At 34.7% G+C, this 7,820-nt stretch overlaps 1 pseudogene; it reads right to left on the bottom strand.

Moving 5' to 3' along the window:
* Positions 1 to 4,040: 4,040 nt before the first annotated feature.
* The window catches only part of LOC149147284 (DNA replication licensing factor MCM4-like), a 198,876-nt pseudogene continuing 195,096 nt past the window's right edge, over positions 4,041 to 7,820 (bottom strand).

Below are 7,820 nucleotides of genomic sequence, written 5' to 3'. Positions count from 1 at the left end.
GATGACAAGCCAAAACTTGAATTTTTGTGGCCAAGAACATAAATTTGAAGTGTTCTCAGCCTTTATTGTGAAGTTGGGCTATCATTTTGATGTTTTAGTGAGGAGGTCGGCCCATTACAGGTCAATGTTCTAATGCACCTTGACTACTTTACAGCAAAGACGATGTCTCAGTAGACATATCTTTTATATTTTTAGACACAATATCTGATTGCAGAAGAGAATATGGCTTGTGCTCTTTAGACTCCTACATTAAGAAAAATATAATTCTATCAAACATCCTTTACCTTTTCATGCTAAGGAAATCACTAAAAAACCAAGAAGGAAGAAAAGGAAATGAGGAACATTTTTTCATCAAACTAATTAGATCAAAAAAGACAACAAGGAGAAAGGAAGCCTACCCTTCTAGGAGGTAGTCTCTCCTCACTCATCATAGGCCTATCCATATGGGACAAGCGTCCATGCATCTACTAATCACTGTCAAGAAGAGCAGGTTCCAAATCCATTCTTTTCTCTCTCTCTAAGCCTAGCCACTTCTTTAGGTCACTAGGAAAATAATCATATTTCCTTGAGTTATCACTTCCTCTACCATGGTTCTCCAATATTGGGCTCATATCCTCTCAAATTATTTTTCTTCCTCTGAATTTCACCAGTTTCTAGACACCATTCTACTTCTTATTATATCAATTTCCTCGGGTAGTTGTACATGTGAAGGTAGTCCACGTGAATATCTTTGGCCCCTGTAATTTCCATAGGCATCAATTAGAGTACCATGTATTGGATGATGCCTCCAATCATATCTGTTCATTGAACCATATGCTACATTCGTATTATCAGTGTCAAGTTTCCTAAGGTAATCTCCATCACCTTTCCCACCCATTATCCTACTCTTCTTTCCTATCATTCATCCTTCTAAAAATCCTTGATGGAGAAGGAGTCCTTCCAACTCCAATTCTTGATGATGCAAGAGGATCACTCTTGGCTACAACACTTGATAGAGAAGGATACCTTCCAATTCCAACTCTTGGTGAAGAGGAAACCTTTCCACCTCTTAACCTGGAGAGCATAGGGGAAGGTTTTCCAACTCCCATCCTTGACAAGGGAGAGAGAGGCCTTCCAAGTCTAATCCTTGATGGAAAAACATTGAAATCGTAATCATTATAGCTTGTAGTAGGATTCTATTTAGATCCAAGCTCAAGAAAAGCCTCTGCACTTTCTAGTTGATTGGCCTTCTAGTAATAAGAAATAATAGTAAGTGGTAATGCATAATGATATGAAACCTACAATCCAAAATCAGTCCTACATGCATAACATACAACATCCCACATGAGTTCATGATCTGATGGTGAGGATAGGGCATTTGGGGTCACCAAACAAGATTTGACTATCCAAGAGCATGATTATAGAGGTTGGGCCATATACCAAGGAAATAATACTTGAAATACTTTAACACAATATGAACCCCCCTGTTGTAGTAGCATAGCCATGCATGCAATTCAGAACAATATGAGAATAGGACATTTATTTTTGTAGGTGGGCTAAATGGAACTTTGTGATTTTCCATTCAAGGAACTGGACACATTTAGGGGAGCAAGTCAATTATAAGAAGTTATGATTTAAACAATAATATACAACACCAAGCATCAGTGAAAAACCAATTAAATGTGAATGAGAATCACACAGAAAGCTAAAATGTTCAATAATCCAAATAACAATAACCAAAATTTTTATTTTAAAAGAATGATGAAGTCCATTGTAATGAAAGAAGCTAGCTAGAAAGAATTCCCAATGAGTTTTCTAAAAAAAGTGCATACGCATGAATGGTTTCCAAATAAATGTTCTTACAAACTCATACTCAACAAAGAAACACTCGATAACTTGAGAAATACTCAATAAAGACTATTTCCAGTGGGAAGTATCATGAGCAAGTCTTAGGCAATTCTCACAAATCTTAGCCAGCTGGTGAGTTTCAAGAGAAATTCTTAGGAAATAGTCACGAACCCTAGCCAACTCAAACTACACTGTTCCAAATTTCTGTAAGCATCAATTGCAAAAGCTAGGCTAGATTGAACAAGGTTATAACTGTGAAAATATGTAAACACACTTTTATGTGCCACATATAGAGAGGTAATTTTCTATAAGACATGTAAATGTTCATGATCGTATTAACCATGCAAACATAATCTTACATACATCTACATGATTGGTTACCATTAGGTGTAAACTTCAATTTGTACACTATCTCAATAATTGGGCTACATATCATAGAAGAATATTACATGTACTTGAAATAAAATTTAACAATTGTCGGAGAAAATTATTAAGTACATTCTTAAACTAAAAGTATATGTTAACTAGAAGTCACCTACAGAGTCATATTTTTACTGTGTTTTCTATCTCAAAAAGAAGAATAACATGCATCTAATCTTTGGGAATCTTCAGGCCACCTTTCTGGAATTTCATGTATAGATCTACCAAATTTCTCTAGTTTTGGACTTGATTAATCCTCATTTATTTCTGAATTTGACCCCTCTACCTACCATGTGGACCATGTCCACATTTAACAGTCAATTTAATTTGCTACACCTTAAAGAAATCAAATATGGGACTTTTTTGCATAAAAATGTACCAAAGAGCATAAACAACATCAATAGCCTAGGTGTTTCAACCATAAACTCAAGTTTGAAATGCTTATAAATGATGTTCTTTAATGCATCTTAAGGGGAAAAATTCTTACCATGCTTGATTGTTCAAACTATTTCCTAGCTTCCAAGTACTTTGGATTTACATGGATGTTGTAGCTCAGCCGTTGGGTCTGAGACTTAGGTTGTCTTGGAGATGTAGTCCCAGAGGATGGAGTATTAGGAGGAATTTGGAGGTCTTCCTCGATGATACAGATAGGTACATAATGAAATGCTCCTCCCCATGTATGGAAAAGATGTTGCATTGCACTATGGGAAGGTGGATGAGATCTAAGGTCTTGTCACATGATCGAGGTATATGTTTCCATCATAGCCCTTCATATAGTGTAGTCATATCTTCTTCATATGATGCAAAAGGTCATCTCTTGCTGAACATTATCGAGATGATTACAAAGGAAACCTATGCACTTGTGGACACACTCTTAGGTCATCATAGCCATTGCCTTGAAGTATTATTGAAGATCTATCTAAGAAAGGAATGCTTGTTTTGGGTTTTTCCCCCTTGTGGGGTTTTTCCCTAGTCTTTGACCTAAACATCTATATCTGTTATTATGATTTGTTATCTTTGTTTTCTCCTTACTGTTATTGATTTATTTATGAAGCGAATTTGATGTTAGAGATGAATAAATTATATAAGATGCTCTAGCAACCTCACTTGTAATTAACTGGAATATCATTTATCTTAAGCAATACAGACCATCCTCATAAATTAGACTAACAGGGGAAAGAAATGCATGCATGAATGGATATATCAGTAACTTAATTATCAATAGACAATTGGTCGCATAAATTGATGCAATTTGAAATATCATACTATATTATAATGACACATTTTACAACTTTAATGGTTATGTCCCCCAAAATCAAACAATTACTTCATAATATTTTAACTTGACAATTGAATAATGCAAGGAAATGAGGACTCAAAAATCAATTGAAAGATAAAAATGTTGTATAACTGGTTACATAAGAAGGAATAATATAAGATTTTACACCTTTGACTCGTGATATACCCATTTTCATATTCTAGTCAAAGCTCATAATCAAGGCTTCACAAGGTGTAAATATTTCTATGTTACATTTGTTTGTCACAAACATTCTCAGGACTTATTTTCTTAACTTGAATTTTTCATCCAATCTGGTGCTTGTTTCAGTTGGTAAGGGAAGCTTCCATAAAGGGATACAATAGTTTCAGGGTGGATGAAAATTATTTCAAATACGCTAACCTAAAATATTACAAATTGACTTCAAAAGAGGATCACACAGAAGGCATCAGCGTAAGAGATGAAATGGGTCTGTGAAATACAAACTTGATACTTTCTAGGGACACTACTTTCTGTCTTATATTCTCTTGACATTATCTCCATGAATAACTACAAATACCTTGGTGATGTGGATTCCAAGAGCATTGCGAATCTGAAAGAATCCCAAAGGAAACCAATTAACTATGTGAGCATACCAATGTAGCCAAACAATAAAGACAATCATTTCAACCACAACATACAAACAATCAATTATGTCAATCTGTATATGCAGCCATGTTTGAATTGAAAATATACAGAGGGAATCCTTAGATCATGAATATGAACCTTGATAATCCCTAATTACACATCCCCTCCAAAAGTTGGCGGTTCATCCATATATCATAGATCAGGATTTTAATGCAAACAAAAATCAGTACACTGCTAGCTTATCTAGAGGAGTCAAGAATATGTCATCTCTGATGTTCAAGTAGATGGTGCTCCAACTTTAGCCTTTTCCATGATAATATTTTTTAGTGTTGTAACTTGATTAGCCCGCTTTATTCTTTCATTGGAAGAAACTCATGTTGTAATGAGATCCATGTCAATAGTCCCTATCACCATGACACACTGCATTCATTGAAATTATTGTTGTATAATATATACCTTAGACCTAGATTAAATGGATATAAAAAAAACAAAGGCGTAGTTCCATCCATATGAGTGAGACTGGAATGTTTGAAGACTATATAATAAGAGACTTGTAAACCTAGGAAAATTGACCACCTTTTATCAATAAAGTTGTAAACTTTATGAGTAGCATGATCAACGATAGATTTCTTAAAGGAAACTTCAAGAAGTTTGAATGCTTCAGCCACATCACACCTTTCAATATGCCCAGGCCACCACTATTAAGCATGATTTGTATAATTCCAATTTTCATGGCCATATATATGTGTGTGTGTGTGTGTGTGTGTGTGTGTATATGTATATATGTATATATATATGTATATGTATATGTATATGTATATGTATATATGTATATATGTATATATGTATGTATATATATATGTATATCTATATATATATGTATATATATGTATGTATGTATGTATATATATCTGTGTGTGTGTGTGTGTGTGTGTGTGATTTTATAGTCCCATATGTAGTTTGATTTACTTGGGAAGATAGTTATATGCCCAACTTCTATTCTAGATGAGGTTGGCTTCTTATCCAATCAGAGAATCAAATACGAGCATGTGATTCACTAATTCATATTAGGCTCACATTTTGTGTAGGTGTTGTTGTGATAACCTGCAAATTGTATCAAGGTACCAAAATTGAATTAGCACAACATGTGGAATTTTATGTGTCTAAATATGATGTGGAAGAGAGAGAGAGAGAGAGAGAGAGAGAGAGAGAGAGAGAGAGAGAGAGAGAGAGAGAGATCAACCATTATGTTTGACTCTATTTTCAGTCAATCTTTTGGACACATGTGCAACTAACCTTTTTACTATTGCTAATAAAGTTCCCCCTCCAGATCATTTCAACATAAACATGGATAAGATCCTTTGTAGCCTCTTCAGATATCTTGGGATGTATGTGTGATCTTGGATAACTTATATATAAAGTTAGGGTTGATACATCCAATGTGTATAATCTTAGATCCTGTAACGATAAATGATATAGTTACAGTCATGTAAACTGGAATAATGTCCTCCAAGTACCATATGAAGCCATCCCAAGCAATAGACATAATTCCATACCTCAGGCTCTTCATAATGCAATACATCAAAATGCCTTGCAAGGAACCAATGCGTTTTCTCATAGACTTTGTCAAGAGCCAAGTAAATCAAATCAAACCTTGAGGTGTAAACCCTTTATTTTGTGGATTTGAAAAGTGAGCAAACCCCATAAGGAATCATACCATATCCACAACATTGACAAAACTTTACATGGAGAGAAAGTTTGGAGGAAGTTGGATACTGTCAATGACTGAAAGTCTTAGATTGTAGCGTGAACCACTAGGGTTGCATAAGCTAACACATATTTTCTAGCATTAAGGGATGTTATGATCCCAGCCTTGGAAAATTACACGATATGTTGTTCCATCACCTGCCTCAAATAACATAACTGATTACGAAGTGATAAAAATGTGTAGAAAATACAATAGAATGTGGGTAAGCTTGATCAAGCGAAAACCACCGAATGCACAATATTTAGTCAAATGATTTGAAGAGGAAAATCCCACCTCATGTAGCATGCTTCAAGCATTATCTGATATCTTTTTAAACTCATATATGCAACAAATTCTTCTTTGTCAGTACTAGTGGTCCACTTTCCAATGCCTATTAAATTTGAAAACTAATCAATAATCCATAATTTCAATGGATGTGATAGTTCCATTCCTTCTTATTGAAATATTCAATTATGCAACATAAAAGTCATTAAACATATAGTTTCACAATCCTTTGACACATAAACAGTCAATCCAACTACAGAGCTTCCTCAACCACTTGCATAAATACCTTGAGGAGCCAACTTATGCACACACTGAAGTAGTTGAGACTTACTCTTACCTAGGTACCCAACAAGGAAAATGTTGATGCCACCATGGAAAGCAAAAACTATGGCTAACTATAGTGGCTTTCCCCCAAAAAGTTGTTTCCAACAACAATAGCCACTTCAAGGTTTGGATCACAGTACAGGTGTAATAAATTACTAGAAATGAAAGAGACAAAGGTTTCAGATAGTATTACCTAACATAAACCTTTTTTCACATCTTTCATCTCTAGGATACTTGGTGCCTATGACTTGGTTAACTTATCGTAGATATTAGGCTACCATGATAGATCTTTGAACTTATCAACCTACAAATCGGATATACAAGCTGTCATGATATCTCTTTCAAATTCTCAGCCTAAAAATCAGAAATACATGTTAGTGAATTCAGTAAATCCATTAGTTTAGCGAAAACGTGAAGATAAGAGTAAATTTATACCTTGGCTTCATACTAAGAAGCTTAAATATCGCCTTCTTGAAAAGAAGCAAAGCTATCACTAGTGGCATTATGCTCCATTAGATCTTTAGCTTGCAATTGTGTCTTGTCTTCCTTCTTTAAGTGAAGGGAGTTGATGTAAGTCTACAAACAAACACCATTTAAAGCTTTCATTTATAATGCATAGTAAGAACAACAAATCCTCAAGCACATGCGAAGCAACTTTGGGGCATGATTATACCTTAAAATGGGATTTTATTGTCCTCTAGTTTTGTCCTACTCTAACACTCATGGCCCCAAAGATTCCAGTTGCTTGAAAAAGATTCAGAATTCATGATCAAAACACCTTTCACAAAAATATTTCTTCTACAAAAAACCATTTCTATAAATCACTGTCTGCCTCAAGTCTATCACCAAGTTTGGCGGCATCCACTATATTTTCATGCATTAACAAGCCGACTGTATATGGGATTCCCACTCTAGAATGGCATTAGGGGTTTCATGCAACCTTATGATTTACTTGTCAACAAACATGACCCCAAAATAAATGAAAAGGAAAATGTTGTATTCAATAACTAGATTACTATTTAACTCAACTATATTGACAATTACCTGCATCTATTATGAACCAAAGTCATGGAGTTCATAGCAACACATTCCAGCCTTCCACATCGAGTAGGTTCCTGAATTCGACCCGGTAGTCAGGTTATGAGTAAAAACATTGGTTTCGAAATAGATTTTCCAATTTCATAGAAAATGAGTAGCATTCACTAAGAGAGGTTGAGAACTATTTCCAATGGTATGAATAAATCATGAACATCGATACATCACTCCAAAATCAAATTATTTTCCCTTCAGTATAAACTCTATTTTATGTAAGAA

Source organism: Pinus tabuliformis, chromosome 9, assembly GCF_031772625.1.
Source record: "Pinus tabuliformis cultivar Carrire ecotype Pingquan chromosome 9, CPIR1, whole genome shotgun sequence".
Lineage (NCBI taxonomy): Eukaryota > Viridiplantae > Streptophyta > Pinopsida > Pinales > Pinaceae > Pinus > Pinus tabuliformis.
This window is presented reverse-complemented; position numbering and strand designations above follow the sequence as displayed.